The sequence below is a fragment of the Mustela lutreola genome, chromosome 2, assembly GCF_030435805.1.
Source record: "Mustela lutreola isolate mMusLut2 chromosome 2, mMusLut2.pri, whole genome shotgun sequence".
In the NCBI taxonomy this organism is placed as follows: Eukaryota; Metazoa; Chordata; class Mammalia; order Carnivora; family Mustelidae; genus Mustela; species Mustela lutreola.
Window position 1 is genome coordinate 110,473,192 of NC_081291.1, and position 18,073 is coordinate 110,491,264.

Below are 18,073 nucleotides of genomic sequence, written 5' to 3' on the forward strand. Positions count from 1 at the left end.
CCTATGTATCTCTGTATTAGGTCAGAAAAATATGAACTCTTGATTCATATCTTTCATGCCATGCTGGAAAGTATATGTTATTTTGCAGAGGTCACACATCAATTAAGTATGTACTCTATTTTCTTATAAGAAAATTCAGTCTGTGCCTTGGTTCCATACTTCCACTTTCTATTTTTACTGCCTCCTACACATTTCCTTCTCTGCCCACATGCAATTAGTAACTAAGTCAAGAGAATTTTACATCTTAAACTACTATCTGTCTGCAGAACACTCTCATACAACTCTGTCATCTCTTACTTGGGCTACTATTGTTACAGTTGTTTTCTAGCTTATCTCCCTGCCTACGCTTCTGTCTTCTTATTTCTCTTGCAGTGTCTACTGCGTTTATAAAATATGGGCTAGACTGTATCATCTCCATGCTTAAAACTTTTACACATCCTTCCATTATTCTGTGCAAAAGTTAAAAGTTCAAAATAAAGGCGTTCCTTCTACAGGGAAATTTTCATAATCCAAATCTTGTAATTATATGTATTAGATTAATATAGTTGGGAAATACTCCATATAAATTATATAATTATGAATTATAATTGTTACATAATTATAATTTATTTGAGTTGATTATTCTAGGTTAGAAATGGCAAAGGACTAAAAATAATTCCGTTGCTTGCTTGCTTTGAACAATTTGGTGCTTTTTTTCCCCACAAAGATTCTATTTATTTATTTGACAGAGAGAGAGAGAGAGACAGCAAGAGAGGGAATAAGAGAGGGAATACAAGCAGTAGGAGAGAGAGAAGCAGGTTTCCCACTGAGCAGAAAGTCCGATGCAGGGCTTAATCCCAGGACCTTGGAATCATGACCTGAGCCGAAGGCAGATGCTTAATGACTGAATCACCCAGGCACCCCTCGTGCTTTGTTTTTAATAACAATCCATTTTGTTATTACTGCGGGCCATAAAGCAGACCACACTAATAATTGGTAAGGAAAGAAAGGGTATCATTCTTGGACAAAGGTACATAAAATCAAAGACCAGTTTTGTACAGTGATAGGCTTTTACAACTCTACCTTTGAAATTCTACAGTATTGACATAGATGGGGAGGGGGTGGCCAGTCTGGATAGAGATAGACCACTGCATCAGTGGTTAGTTAGTTGATGGGCAAATGAGTAAAACCTGTTCCCTAAACTATCCTTTCTTCATGGCCCATGTATCTTCTGGTCTTTAAATCTGGAGTTTCTCCATGACTCCTGGTTTTATATGGCTTCTCCCAACATGGTCTATTAGAGTCTGAATGATCTGGAGTCATCTTGGACCATATTCTGTACAGTTAGTCTGTAAATTCCAGCCACACTTTCAATTGTTTAAACTCCTCAGAGCCTTTACTATCCATGAAGCTTTTCTTTGTATTGCTGTCCTTGTATGGAATTTTACCACTTTCCGTTTCCTACATTTTCTCTCGCCTACCTGCTCTATCGAGCTAATTCTGCTCTGTTCTTTAAGACTTAATCTTCGGTATTATGCACTGACTTTAGACTCCTCTTTTAGTCCATTCTGTTTAATAAAAATGAACTGGTTGGCTTACAAGTAACAAACATTTATTCCTCATAGTTCTGGAGGCTGGGAAGTCCAAGATCATGGTGCCCCTAGAATCAGTGTCTGGTGAGAGCCTGTTTCTTCATCAATTGCCATCTTCTCTCTGTGTCCTCGCATGGTTGAAAAGGTTAGGGAACTTTCTGGGGTCTCCTTTATAAGGACACTAACCCCATTCATGAGGGCACCACCTTCATGGCCTAATCACCTCCCAAAGGCAGAACCTCCTCATGCCATCACCTTGGAGCTTAACGATTTAACATCTGAATTTTGAGAAGACACAAACATTCAGTCACAGAAACTCTCTTGAGACTAAGTAAAGTCCATCCTCCATAGAAGACAGGACTTCTTTAGAGCACTTCTTGTATTTATAATAAATTATTTGTGGAATTATTTAAGTTCTCTCTTTCCCACCGTAGGATCAGTCAGACCTGATTGTCTTGTTCACACCCGTATTTCTTAGCTTAGTGCCAAGTTCAGAGTGTCGGTGGGAGAAAGGACTAGTCTAAGTAGATGGATGGAAAGAAGGCAGCGGAGAAACAGGCTTAGTATATATATTATAGATATTTTGTCTTGCATCTGCTTTGATGTGTCTTTTTCAGAACATAAGTGGTCTCTGGCTACCTCTGTCTTATTAATCTGAGGATTCACATTATGGGTCACTGAGATAATCATTGATTTATGTAGAAGCAGGCACTTGGTTGCTGTTTGGAGAAATATGTCCATTCTTATGTGCAAACATCTAGTGCAAACATCTAGAGCTGTGCTGTTCAGTGGGGTAGTCAGTAGCTAATGTGGCTTGTGAGCTCTTGAAAGTGGCCAGCTTGAATTGAGATGGGCTCTAATTGTAATATACACAATGGATTTTGAAGACACAATGGATTTTTTGGCACAAAAAAAGAATATCAAATATTTCAACGATTTTCATGTTGATTACATATTTTGAATATATTAGGTTAAATAAAATGTTATTAAAATAAATTTAGCCATTTATTTCCCTCTTAATTATGACTGCTAGAAAATTTTAAATTACCTATGAGGCTTGCATTATATTATCTTCAGATAGCATTGGCCCAGGTATAAAAAGCAGCATTCTTTCCTTTGCTACTAGACCCTTAGGGAGAGGGGATGCCGTTCTGGTCAGGTGGGGTAGATACCTTCAACAATGTTGCTCTAAAAAGTCTAAGAAGTTCTACTGTACTCCTTATTATGCAATTAGGGGCTGGTTTTCCCAGGTTATTGTTACTGTCACACTATCATAAATAGGATTCCTGGACAAAAACACCATTTTGGAAATAACATCATTGTTACCTTCTCATAATGTTTTATTGTTTACGTTCTTTTGTCTGTGGGTTCCTACTCCAAAAGCCATGATCTCTGTTTCCTTTGCTGGATTCTAGAATGTGGCTTGGTATGTTTTCACTTAAATAAATGAAAATTAATGAAGTCTTAGGCTTTGAATTAGCCTGAGAGTTTTCTCTATGTGAAAGAGGATGTTGAAGTCAACTATAAATTATATTGCAACCAATATTAAGTTACAGAACTCTGAATTCCAAGTGGATGCCAGTCCATTAAGCAAACAGATGAAATATGCTTTGCCTAAAGGTTTATCTGCAGCACAGGCAATTGTAATTCTTAATAATGAGACAAGAAAGGGAAGCTGGGGCACCTAGAATGGAAACTACACATTGCCCACTTAATTATTAGTGGATATTAATTATTATTGCTTAATGTTGGAACTGATTTAGTGTTCTTACATATTTTTGACACAGCTTTATTCTTTATTTTATCTCTTTATTAATTTCTGGCAATCCCCTTCACCCCCCCCCCACCCCAAGCACTGAGCTATAAAAGTGTCTGTTTTATATGACTGTGATTTTGAATCTGTTCAAATTTGGGTATTTCATGGTACCCAATGACTACAACATAATAAAATCGCAAGTCAAAAGCCTTATAATTGCCACCATTATTGTTTTAAATCTGTAGAATAAAATATCTAAAAAAAGATCTTGACAATCCAACTCCTTTAATGTATTTTTTAAAGATTTTATTTAGAGAGACAGAGAGAGGGAGAAAGAGAGAGAGAGTGCAAGCAGGAGGAAGGGCAGAGGTAGAGGGAGACAGAGAGTCTTAAGCAGGCTCCATGCTGAGTGCAGAGCCTGATGTGGGGCTTGTTCTCAGGATCCTGAGATCATAACCTGAGCCAAAATCAAGAGCTGGATGCTTAACCAATAGAGCCACCTAAGTGTCCCTGCATCTTCTTTAATCTTATGGGAATAAACTGAGGAACGAAGTGAAGTACCCAAATGGCAGAGTTAGGACTAGAATCTAACCCTCTGACTCCTAGTAGTGTTCGTTTGTTAACTTCTGTTGAGAGTATATTGGTGCCAAAATGTAGTGACTAGAAATTAACATTGTTAAACTGGGTAAATAAAGCAGTATCCTTAGGTATATGAAATTTAAGAGAAATTCACAATTTTGTGTGTGTGTGTGAGAAATGTTGTATTCCAAGAAGTAGACAGTTTGTAAGTTTCATTGTTTTGCTAATATTTCCAAAAGAATGAAAGCTTTTTTAATGTCCTTGATGTCCTCATAGTTCCTCCTTTTACTGTTGCAGATATCAGGGGACATTTTTGACATTTTGTCTAGCTTATTCCCAGAATATATGCCATAATTTGTATTTATTTGTATATTTAATGAATAGCCATACATATATGTGTTTAATTACATAGTTTTATGAGAGAGGTAGGTATGAATTATTGGTGCTTGGTAAGAAATATTTCTGGTTCAGTAGAGTTAGGGGAAAGATTAAAAATAAAACAAGAAAGAGCAAATAAATATTAGGTTTTAAAAATCAGAATATAAACTTATGTCATTCAGAGAACGTTCTTAGTGGGCTGTTTTGCTAAAACGTAAAAAAATAAAAAAATGAATTCCTGCTGCATTGCTTCTGGAAATTTGGAATTTAAGTCTACTAAAATTATGCTTATCAATAATCTGGGATTTACCTAGTTTTTAGCTATCAAAGTAGTTATGTGTGTATCTTTCCATTTTTAGAAAAGCTATTTTAATAGGAGAAAGAATGCTGGTTGAATTTTGATGAATCTGTAGTACCACAAAATTCATTTTTCTTGCACAGGGGCTCTTCTTCTTCACTTGTAAAATAAAGAGGGGGAAGGAGAAGAGCCTCCCCAACTGGGGGTTGCAGGCTTCTAGGGAAAATGATACCTGTTTATATGTATTGTTTTCCTTGAGACAATTGAATGAATTATTTCAAAAATACTTCTTCTTTAAGATTTGTTTGGGAACATATAATGAGCTCCCCCTCGTATGTCAGTCTCCTTATATATGTGGCCCTGGTAGGCTCTCAGTTCCTGAATGAATGGCTACTTGACACTTAGAAGGGATCAGACAGGTGTGGTCATGGCTTTGTCCATCAAGGTGTTTCTTGTTTTTGTCCTATTTGATTGCGCAGTTCTAACCATGACGATGGTTTGGAATATGAGACAGTTTTTTTTTTTTTTTAAAGATTTTATTTATTTATTTGACAGAGAGAGATCACAAGTAGGCAGAGAGAGAGAGAGAGGGAAGCAGGTTCCCAGCTGAGCATAGAGCCTGATGCAGGCAGGGCTTGATCCCAGGACCCAGAGATCACGACCTGAGCCGAAGGCAGTGGCTTAACCCACTGAGCCACCCAGGTGCCACGGAATATAAGACAGTTTATTGTTACCCCTATAATGTACAATGCAATAAAGACAAGAGGCATAAAAAACATTGATGTTGAATTAATAAGACTTTGATTCTTATAATCTGAGCTGTTACAGGATTCTGTCCCCTGCTTAAAAATAGGTAAATCTGCTAGAGAGAATAAAACAATAGCACAAATTAAAATGCATAGTTGAGCTCAAAACCAAAGATGGGAACTCCTCAGGTGCCAGAAATGAACAGGGGATTTATATTCATAGAGAAGAGCAGGAGCTGATTTCATGTGCTTTGAGGGGGATGATCAGAGTCTGGTATAGGCATCTGTAGTTGGGCCTTGGGTTTTGCCCTCCTGTAGGCAGGAGATGAGCCCTAGGGCTGCATTAGGCAGAAAGGGGCCTTTGGTAGAGACCCTGCTCCTTCTGAGAAATGTCGAGTTAGAAATACTTCCACCTGGCATGGAAAACTGACAAGAGGCCATTGAAATAAGGTAATAGGTGGAAAGTATTGCCTGTAAGAAATGAGAAACCTAAACCTGGACCACTTCCTGGGTGAGGTTCAGTATCAAATTATAAAAGACTAACAGTATCTCTTTGTTAAGCAGGAATTCCCATCTGAGAAGTTGACAAAAAAATTTATCTACATTGGGAGAAATCTGCAGTCATGAGTGCCCCAATGTAAACTCTTCCTGACGGCTTCACAATCCAAGGCAACACAAAACAACTCCCTCTGAAGAAAATCTCATTGTCCAATAATAGAAACCACACAAGGATAAAAAACAAAACAAAACAAAAACAAAAACCAACAACAACAAAAAACCAGAACAAACAACAAATTCATACCCCTAAATTTTAAATAGTAGATCAATCTGAAATACAAATAAAAATAAGAATATTTTAAATATTTAATCATTAAAAGAAGCAGAAACTTCAGGCAGGTACAGGCAGTATGGAGAAAAAAAATATTTAAAACATATAAGAATCATTATATCATAAATTGCAATATTAGGAAAGAAACAAATGTTATAGCAAAGACAGAAATGTTCACATTTTACAGAGGGAAGGAGGGATTGAAAATGCAATGGTGAGCAAAACACATGGTCAATGTGTTGGTGTATCTAATTTGCAGTGACTGACGGAGATTCTCTGACAAGCCTTTCATGAAATTAAAAAGAAGCTAGAACAACTGGACAGTGAGAGGAATGAATTTTAAGGAGCTCACGTTATTTGGTAGGTAAAGCTTAGTGAGAACTTATCCTTGGATTTTGCTAAATTGCAAATTCATGTTCAATATTTAAGAATAACCACTAAAATAATAGAAATAGAACTATAATTTCCAAGTCAGGATAAGAGGAAAAGCTGGGGGGAGAATAAAGAAAACAGAATTAATCCAATTGTAAGACCACAAGGATAAGTAAAGAAACAAAGAAATGCAAACTAAATAGAAAACGCAAACTAAGATGATAGAATTAAAAAAGCCAGAAATTATGGTGACTGCAAAATGATTATAGTCATCTGTTAGAGGACTTACAGATCAGATGAAAATTCAAAATCCAAATATATAATATTAGTATAATGCTGAATGAGATCATCAGATTGCTGGATGGTAGGTATGTTTGATATGATACTTTTTGTGTAAAAATGTACAGTACATAAAACAGCACTATGTATTTTTGTGGGTACAAAAGGAGGAAGTAAAGGGACAGAAAATAAGAACAAGAGGGCTACATACCGAATGCAGAAATATGGCTGGGTCTGGCTAGGAAAATAATGGAATGGAATTAAGGGCGATGACCACAATATTTTAATTGTGTAAAAAATTTGAAGATACTATGGAAAATGTGAGTATTTGTTAAATGCGGGTGGTGAGCTCATGTATGTTTTGGGGCAGGAGGGGATGAGAGCCTGTGCTATGGGTTCTAGAGCCAGACTTTCTGGCCTCAAATCCTCAAAGCCCTTCTGTTTATGATAGGAACCTGGACATTTACTTCACTTCTTTTTACCTTAATCTCATCATTTGCAAAATGAGAAAACAAAATAAAACTTCCTAGAACTGTAATAAAGATTGTATGAGTAAATACTATGCATAGAAATCATTCAGTCATCTCTGATACATAGTATTGAGGGCTTTTCTTAGCTGTATTTTTTTTTTCACATCTTTAAAATTTTTTGTGTTAAAAAAGAGAATTAAAAAAAAAGAATTAAAAGATATGAAAGAGTTCGGGAGCATGTAAAATTATGTAAATCTTCTTATTGTAATTAAGATAATATTTACCTTAAAAGCTTAAATTGGAAACACTGATCAAAATTCTTACATGGTACATCAAGTTTTTAAGGCCTCAATATCAAAGTTAAAAGAGAAAATCTCATGAACATTCTATCTAATCTATTTTCCCGTTTGTAACAATAAAGATGTTTCCCATGCAGGATGGGTTTTGTGTGGGTACATACTTGGAAGGAGTGCCACATTTATTCTCTTATCTTTTCATTTAGAAACAAAACTCAGAGATTCTTTTTTGGGGAAGGAGGGGCAATGAGAGAGAAAGAGAAATAATCTTAAGCAGTCTTCACTCCCAGTGCAGAGCCAAACGTGGGGCTTGATCTTACAACCTTGAGATCATGATCTGAGCCAAAATCAAGAGTCAGATGCTTCATAGACTGGGCCACTCAGGTACCCCCTCAAACAAAGATTCTATAATTAGACTATTTTTTAATGTAACAAAGTGCAAGGTTTGAAACAACAAATAAAAATGATTTTTTTTTCTATTTTTGTTTCTGTAACACATAGATAAAACACAATATGTATTTTAACGTTTTCCCAAACATATGTATGGCAATTTAAAATTTCACTTGTTGACAAATCACATCTTTTGCTACTAGGATGTATCAGATATAAATGGGAAACTGTTGATTTTTTAAAAACAGATTTATGGGTGGTAAAATCAAATTGGCTTCTTCTGCAATGTTTGGGAGAGTCATTAGCTATGGTTAGATCAATCCCTGTGCATTGAACCCTGACATACACTTCTTGGAACTGGCTATGAGAAAAGCAAGCTGTGTGTGTGTGTGTGTGTGTGTGTGTGTATACACTGGTGTTTGGGATTAGAGGGATCACCCCTGAGAGTATTGTCTGAGCTCACTTGTCCGAAAACACCGGTTCATGTATGTGTCCGTGGGATTCTTCATCTGTGTGTCTGTGATGTTCTCTCATTACTGGTCTCAGTGGCAGTTCCTTGCATTTCTGTTTCAGTTGCTTTTAGCCTGTCCCTGAGAACATCCCAAAGTGAATTTTGGGTATAGCATACAATCCATATTTACATCACAAGTGTTCTATCTGTATTTGATAAGTATTTCTGCTTTTCTTTTGTGCTTTGTAACATGATAATAAGTTAATTGCATTATTATAGTTTCTATAGATTATATTTTAAATGAAATTTTAACAGTCTATTAGTAGATAGTGGTGATATGTATAATCTATTAAAAAAACACTTTCTCCATTTTCAACTGAATTAACTGGAAATAGCTTGGAAGTATCTGTTTCTACTTAGGAGTCCCTTAGGTTTCTGGGATCCTAGATTTGCAGCTACTGAACTAATACTGTCATTTTAGAAGTAAAACCAGAAATCCAGGAAAGCAGTTTATTGAACAAATATGTGTTTTATTCTTCTGCTGTTTTTGTGGATCCTGTGTTACATATGGTTATATTATGATGGATAGAACCCACATGGATGCCATAGTCTCCTGGAATTTTCCAGAAGGGGAAGTAGATATTAAGCAAATAAAGAAAATATGTTCTAATTGCAAATTGAAAAAAGCGTTACGAAGGGGGAAAACAGTGTGTGCTGACAAAGAATGTGAATATGAATATGGAAATGAATATGATTTAGATTTAAATTGGGGTCCTAGGCAAGACCTCTGAGAAGTGGTACTTACCTGAGACTTGAAGAAATCTATTCAGGTAGAGGGACTTGCATATGCAAAGATCCTCAGGTCTGAGGAAAGGAAGGCGTGTGTGCCTAGAGCTTAGTAAGCCAGGGAGAGGATAAATTGAGATGATGATGGAATGGTAGGCAGGAGCCAGATGGTGCAAAGCTCTCCAGGCCATGCTGAGGGTTTGGCGTTTTATTGTAAATGAAATGGGAAGCTATTAAAGGGTTTAAGTAGGAGAGTGACAAGCTCCAATTTATATTATAAAATATAACCTCCACTGTAGTGTGGTTTGAAGGGAAAATGGGTAAGAGTGTCAGTGAGGAATCTTAGCCAGGAGCCACTGAGGGCCCGGACGAGGTGGTGGCTTTGTGGATGCAAACAGTTAGGATGAGACCCCTGGTGTCTGGATTCTCCCTGACCCATGCTTCCCACTACCCCACCCTGCCTGGCCTGAATTTGCCCCTGAGTTGAAGCTGATTAATGTGTTCTTGGAGTGCTAAACGGCTCTTCTGCAGAAGTATTATTATCTCTTCAGCTCACTCTGGTTGACTCTGAAAGTTTTTGTTTTGGACGTTGTAAAAAAAAAAAAAAAAAAGATGGTAGACAAAGATCACATTTTTACAACAATAGCATTTTATCTGCTGGTAATTTAGATTTGTGGTGTATGAGGGAATTCCCCAGGCTTGCCAACCTGGATAAACAGATCTCCCTTGAGATACAGGACAGTTTTAGGACGGGTCCAACATTGTGCAGCTCCTTCGATGTCAGGAAACTGTCATGCCTGTGCGCTTCCAAATAATGTGTCCTGTTCATTTATTTCTGGTGCCAAAAGATGTGCCTGTGAAAAAGAGTCCCTAAGACTGGGACTGAGAATATTTTTCTATGCCAAGTGAGGATGCTTTCATTACACAAGACTTTTGTATGCGTAGAAGTGCTGATACTCTCTTCTCCTGACCCCCAGGCTTGTTTTAATACAAAGAGGCCAAAAGTTCTGTCTTCAGCTCCAGTGGAGCCCTGTTTATTCCTGGTCCCTTTCTGCGTAGATATCTACTGTTTTCATGGGCTGATTACAGTTAAGGAAGAAAAGAGAAGTATCAGCATGTTAGACTTCTTGAAGAGACAACTGATGATTAGCAATGGAAGGTATAACAAGGACAGGGATCTGGCTTCAAAGCCTGGTTCTGGCATTTATTCCTATCTGATTTAGAGCAAGTGACTTAACCTCTGTGAACCTCAATTGCCTGATCTATAAAACAATGCCCAGTTATAATGTTTGCCTTAAGTTATTTCTATGAGGATTTAGAGAGATAATCCACACCAAGTGCCTGGTATGGGGTAAATGTTCAGCAACTGTTATCTGTTTTTGTGTGTGTGTGTGTGTTTTTTTTTTTTTAAAGATTTTATTTATTTATTTAACAGAGATCGCAAGTAGGCAGAGAGGCAGGCAGAGAGAGAGGGGGAGGCAGGCTCCCTGCTGAGCAGAGAGCCCAATGCGGGGCTCGATCCCAGGACCCTGGGATCATGACCTGAGCTGAAGGCAGAGGCTTAACTCACTGAGCCACCCAGGCACCCCAGCAACTGTTATCTGTGATAAAACTCAGGAGAATTTGCTTGTTGCGACTACTCTTAACCATGGGTCTTCCTATCAACTATAATTCCATCGGAAGTTAAGTCTACCCTACAAGCATCTACTTTCTGGTCACATAACACAGTGTAATATGTATTCTCAATTCCTTAGAACAACTTTCAGAAGAAATTCCTAGTCATTCAAACAGTTTCACAAGAAGCAAAATATGCCTTGCACAAGAAAATTAGATTGCTTTCTAGATACCATACAACTAGTGAGGGACAGGGCTGGGATACCTCTGGGAGGTGTGAAAAATGGTTTTCATTTGAAGGGGCACAGCACAGAGCATCACGGTGCATTAAAGAACCCAGACTCCAGGGATTGGAAGATCCGTTACCATGACATTTTCCCTCTTTCTGTTGTTCTGCTTCTTTATCTGTCTAGTGAACCTTGACTTAGATCATCCCAAATGGTCATTCTGGTTCTAAAATCTTAAGATTCTAGAAGTGTCTTCATGTTTGAAATACCTTATGGCCTACATTCTCCAGAGCTCATTGGTGAGCTGCTTGGAAGGCAGTGATCATTCCAGGTTTTCTTTCCTGGGTAATAGTCTGAGAGAGACCCTAGAGTTTGACTCTGAGGTTAACCGGAATCAAACTTCCTTTCATGAATGCAGGTCTTTAGAACGGCAAATAAATAAGTTGGCTTCATGGGAATGTTCACAGGAAGCTTTCTTCACCCTCACATTCCATGACATTCTAGACTTAAACAAGTCTTTCTTAGAAAGCTATGATAGATTTGAATTTGGGGTTGGAAAGATAATGGAGTTTTCTAGAACTTCAGGGTGTCTACACATGCTACCATCCACCAAGCACCACCAGCATTGTCAGTTCAAAGACTGAGGCCTTCTCTCTACCCTTACCACCACTGCCTGCCTGACACCCTTTTTCTATGTGACGGCTCCCAGAGTGGTTTCTGTGACCACAGTGCCCCACTCCAATCCATCCTTCTCTACCATTCCCCACTTTGACTTTCCAAAAGACTGTCCTCCTGTGTCTCCCCACACTTACAGTCTTTCAGTGCTTTCCCATTGCTTAATACACTGTTGCCTAATGCTTCTCCCTCCTGAAGTAGATGAAGCTAGACAAGCTTCTGGCCTGTGGAAAGAAGCTGTTTTTAATTTCTGCTTCTGCTTAGTGTTGGTCTCTGTAAATATTTCAACTTTTATTTATAATATACACATAACTTACAGAGTAGTACATATATGTAATTTATAAATTATATGTATATACCTATGTATATATATATAGAGAGAGAGACGGACAGACGGAGGCTGTAGATTTGAATGTTTTTACAGATATCTGGATGCATAATCAAAAGAGTTTGGAGGTCATTAGTTTGAAGGATAAAGTAAAACTTACTAACTTCACTTAAGGAACCTCCAGTATCCTGGACATGTATTTTTCTTCTGCTGTCCATCCCCTCCAGCCACCGTGTGCCTTTCTTTATTTCCCTATACTCTGTACTTGTCTGCTCCCTGGAATCCCAGTGCCTGTTCACCTGGGCCATTGTTCCTGCTGATGCTGCTTGAAGCAAAATCCCCCTGCCTATTCAAGTGTAAATCTAAAATGTTGCTTCATCTTTGAAGAAGCCTTTTTTACCTACCTCTTGTCCCAGAATCCACTATCCCAGGGAAAATTAGCATCCCTTCTCTGTGATTCCCTGGCATTTTGCTTGTCCCTCTGCGACAGCGCTTTTCATGTTCATTGCTATAATGATTAGTTGTGTATGTGTCTCCTTGGCGGGGCTGTGGGTGCCTTCAAGGCAGGAAGTACACCCTGCTCCTTACTTGTCTTTGTACCCAGCACCTTGTGCATGTCGGAAGTCAATAAATGGTGTTTGATTTATTTTGAATTTTCATGAGCATCTTCTAGAGGAAACTCTGGGAGGGAGGGGGCTAATAGTGTGAGGAATAAAACTGGCTTGGTACCAAATTCCCATCTCTATTGGCATTTAAATCCTAGCTCAATTTCCCTGCCTGGCTTCTTCTGCCTTCCCTAGCTCGGACTGCTTCAATGAAGAGCATACTCTGGACAAGTGTGCCCTTTCTTTCCGTTTCGCTTTGAGGCGACGTGAAGGTTAAGGATTGCCCGTCTCAAGGTCGCTTGATTCCCTGTAGAAATGCAAGGCATCTCAGGGCTTTGCAGACTTTGCAGTGTATGGAGGATGCCGCCGTGCTTGTCAGACTGTGTTCGGCGTGCAGGGGCTGAGGCTGAGAAAGGGATAAAACAGACTGAAAGCTGGAGGCGTCATATGATAAGACCATAAACAGCTTCCTTACAAATCAGGAGCTCCTCTGAAAGTCACAGGTGACAATGAAAAATCCCAGCTATCACCTATCTCCTTCTTTCTTTCAACGTATGAACACTCCTCACCTACTCTGTGCCTGGCACTGTGTTAGGAGCTGTGACAGAGTGATGAATAATTCAAGGTCCCTGCTTGGAGGACCTCTAGATCAGCAGCAGAGACAGAGGACCGGGTAAGCCAGCAGAGGTAACTGTGTGGGGAGCCCTCTCCCGACCTGTGCACAAGGTAGCTCTGCAGAGGGAGTGATTACTTTTGCTTCAGGGTATCAGGGAAGGCCCTCAGAAGAAGGGTGAGTCCAGAAAACTCAGGAGGAGTTCTAGGCAGAGGAGGAAGGCAGGGATTGTGCATTTCAGGCAGAGGGAACTGAAGCAGCACAAGATTCTAGATCAAGGGTTGGTGAGCTTTCTCTGTAAGGGGCCTGTTAATAAAAATAGTTTAGGATTTGCAGGCTGTGGAGTCTCTGTTTCAACTACTTATGTCTGTCATTGTAGCAGGGAAGTAGCCATAGACAAATGTGTGAATGAATGGTCATGGCTCTGTTCCAATAAAACTTTATTTACAAAATTGGCAGTGGTGGGGCCATAGTTTGCCAACTCCTGGTCTAGAGGAAGGATCTTTAGAGAACTTTAATCTATGGTTCCTAATCTTTTCAAGAATTAGGATTACTTGGCACTTGCTATCTCCAATGCCTAGAAGGCTCCTCTTATCACTCTCTTAGATATCCCTGACGGTTTGCTGCTTCTGTTCATTCAGGTCTCTGGGTCACCATCCTCTAACTACTGTGTCCACAAAAGCACATGCACTTGCCTTACACTCCGTCACTTTTCACTGCTTTCATTTTCAATACAGCACCTATACGAAAACTCAATATTGATTGTCTGTTTATTTTCTATTTTCCTACTGGAATGTAAGCTTTGTGTCTTATTCTCTTTAAAACCAGTGCTGTGCTGGAGCCCAGTGTGCTCATCTCTTCCCAGCTCGAGCTCTTTATTCAAAGATATTACATGGTAGAGTCAAATCGGCCGTGGTGGGAATATTTACACCGTGGAAATCAACCCCAGGGGAGTCAGGTTTGGGGTAGGTTTTTGCTTTTGTTTGTTTGGTTTTTTTCCACAAGCTTTTTTTTTTTTTTTTTAATATCAAATCACTCGTGATCCCCTTTGCCTAGAATAATAACCTCCACAAAGCCCGTGGTCAATGAATACTTGTTTTTTGAATGAAATATGCTGTTGACTGAGAAAATAGATATGCACTTACAGACACAGAGTCTTTTGCAATTATTATTGCAACACAGGAAGTTCTTGGCTATCAGGTAGGTAATGGCTCACTGCATCTGTCACCTGCGTGTGACCCATGGGAGAGACTGAGGGCTTGGGTCAGGACGTCACTCCCTTTACCTCTCAGGGTGGATTTTGGTGGCCATGATGACACATCTCTAGTCTTCTGCGCTCAGTTCTGCCGGGTGCTCTTTTTCTTATGTCCACTGCAGTTGCCGAGTGAAGGCAGGACCTCAGTCCTGCATCACGTTTATGAAACAATATGTATTTTTAATGAATTCCTCTAACTTGGTGTGTTTATAATTTCTGCGGTGTGCTCTAAAACCCAAATAAGTTCAGTCCTCCTTCAAATGTCTTGGTACCTCATTTCTGATTTGTCTGGGGCTTTGATTTATGGTATATAAATGTGCCCTGCTGTGTACCCTTTTTCCTGTGATTTGATCAGAAATGTATCTGTTTATGAACTGTCTCAAGCCCTAATAGTCTAATTTTGCAATCTGCAGCAGTGTGAGGCCCCAGAAGCACTTGACAAGAATCACATTTAACAGCCTCTTCAATCTTCGTTCCTTTAAGTGGCAACATTAAACCTTAATACCGAGGCCCCCTTTCTAAACCCACAGAGACTGATTAGAAAACCCGGTCAAATTACTCCCACAATCCATGTTGAACATTTACAAAGAGCTGCATTTTCACGATGACTGGTAAACAGTCGTTTTAACACCCCGTCCTAAGCACACACGAAGACATGGAGGAGCAGACTTGTATGTAGAGGGCCATCTGGCTGATCCCAAAGCTTTCCAGGACACCCAGGCTGGAGAGGACCTTGCCCTGTCATGCGGGCTGCCTTAGCTTTTGGAGACCTCCCTGTCCTTCACAGCCCTTCTGATGTGCAGTTTTTCTGCTTCTGCCTGTTCGCTTCTGTTCACTATGGAAAACTCACTCTTTATTTAGGCAGCCTGTTCTCTCTTTGAATCCTGTTCATAGCAAGTTCTTTTTCACCTGCCTCCCTGTAGCTTTCACCCACTGGCCCTCGTTGGATCCCTGTGGAGCCACTCAGAACAAATTGGCGTCTTACTTCTGTCTGCTGTTAAGAAAGCGAGGGCCGCTTTCACGTCCCCAGAGTCTTCCCTTCTCCAGGCTGCATATCGACGGTTCATTCAGCCGTTCTCCACCTGGCAGCCCTCGGCACCCTCCTGATCTGGCTCCCTTTCCTCGGGGCCTGTGCGAGTTTTGCCAGTGTCTTTCTGAAAGTGACTCAACTGTGTGGAGAGTAGCTAGGACCACAGACTCTTAAGCTAGATCTGCCTCTTCATTTGCTAGTTCTGTAACTTTGGGTAAGGGAGGCAGCTTCTCCGAATCTCCATAATCTCCTCTGGGAAAAGAGAAAAAAAAAATCTTACACATGCAGTTACTGTGAGAATTAAGTGAAAATATAGTAAAATCATTGGGAGAGTGCCTGGTACAAAGTAGATGGGTTGGAAACATAGCCATCATTATCGTCATAAGTACTATTAATTCTCTGGAGATGGCTTCCATCATAAGTTTAGATCACTGTTGTGGTTTTCATTTTAATTAATTAATTTGTACTTTTCATTTTAGATTGGTGTTTACACGAGACACTTTATCTCTCACTTTCAGTGTAAATGTTGAATAGGAGGGCCCCTAGATAAATACAATCAATTGTAGTATCAAAAATGTTTATTGTGTATATGTATGTGTATATATGTACTTCTGGCACCGTTTCCTATAAGCTCCCTTTACTTTATCACCCCCATACTCCGGTAAATGATAACACAACTCAGTGCTCTCCCTCCTCTTTTCTCTACCTTCTTGTTCCCCAAGCCCCTGTCTTGCACAAGATACGGATTCTGTCTTAGCTGCACTTTGAAAGGAAAATTAATGTTCATCAGTGTATAGGAGAGGTCTTCTTCTCCTCAAGTCAACTACATGTTAGCTGGATGACTTTATACAAGACCCTTTCCTTCTAAACCTCAATTTTTTTTTTTTTTTTTTTTTTTAATCTTTGACATGGATGAAGGAGGTATTTTGATGTAGGGAGGTGTTTGACTCCAAGGTCCTTTCCAATTCTAAAATTCATTTCATTTTCTGCCATCCAGTGGTCATCCTGAGTGTGATGTATGATGGGCCCCCATACTTCCAGCCTTCTCTGGGTTTCTGGCGTGTGCTAACTGTTCTACTGCGCTCCATGTTAAACCAGCAGGAGTGTCTAAAGAGTTCTTCCAGGTCGCAGCTCTCCTGAGGGGGCTTTGAATTCAAACCACTGTGGAAGTCACCGTGTGATCCTGAAGGGAAGCAGTGTTGCTGAGTTCCTATCCTTTACCTCCTTTCTCACCCAACCTCTTCGAGAATTAAATTCGTAACTTGCTTTGTGGCTGAAATTATCACAAAACCTTTTTGTTTTAGAATGGTTTTAAATTTACAGAAGAGTGAATCCAGTACAAAGAGTTCACATATGAACAACACCCAGGTTCCCATATTAACATCTTAACTTTGGTTTGGTATATTTATGAAAATTAACAAACCAATATTGATACATGATTATTAACTAAAGTATCTAATTTATTCAGATTTCTTTAGTTTTTTACCTACTATCCTGTTTTGGCCCCAGGATCCCATTTAGAATAGCATGTTACATTTGGTTGTCATGTCTCTGTGGACTTCCCTTGGCTGTGACATTTCCTTAGACTTATCTTGTGTTTGATGACCTTGGCAGTGTAAGTGTTCCTAGCCAGTCATTTTGTAGAATGTGCTCTGATGGTATTTGTCTGGTGTTTTTCTCATGATCCGACTGGGGTTATGAGTTTTTGGGAAGATCACAGAGGTAAGGTGCCATTCTTATCATATCATATTGAGGGTATGTGTTATCAGCATGATTTATGACTGTTGATAGTAACCTCGATCACCTTGCTGAGGGAGTGTTTTGTTTGTCAGGTTTCTCTGCTGTGAAATTACTCCATCCCCTCCTCTTTTCCTGTCATGCTTCTTGGAAGGAAGTCACTATGAACAACCAATGGAAATTTATTTCCTGTTCACGTAACTGTCCAAAGTGGATATTTCTGATGGCCATAGTCTTTTTTCTATCAGTTATTCAGAGGCCCAGCATTCTTCTATTTTGTTGACATCCCCTAGGGCTTTGTCATCTAAATCCAGCCAGCATTAAGAGAATGTTTGCTTTTAAAAGCCTCGGCCTGAAAATGGCACACATCACTTCCACTTACATTCCATATGACACTCATTCATCTGCCAAACCTAACTGCAAGGGAGGCTAGGACATATGGTCTAGCTGGGTGCCCAGGAAAAAGAGGAAATGGATTTGGGAGAAAAGCTAGCAGCATTTGCCACACCATTTCAGAGTACAAAAGATAACTAACCAAACCCCTGCCACCTCACCATCTAATAATATAGCCATCATTTCATTAAAAAAGAAAAAAAAAATAGAAGAACATTATCTTAGAATCAAGTAGAGTCATAGAAATTGGAAAATATCCATTGTTTGTTTCTCTGTCTGGAATTCGCCCTTTCTCTGTTTTTTGTTTTGTTCCATTTGCCTTTTTTTTTTTTTTTTCCTATTAAAATGCCACATACTTTTCCAGTGATGATGAGGTACCTTCAGCCAACCTTGAG

General features: G+C 39.3%; 1 protein-coding gene across 5 annotated transcripts in view; it reads left to right on the plus strand.

Moving 5' to 3' along the window:
- Positions 1–18,073, plus strand: part of FGF12 (fibroblast growth factor 12) — a 586,791-nt gene that overhangs the window by 335,853 nt on the left and 232,865 nt on the right. The window lies entirely within an intron of this gene.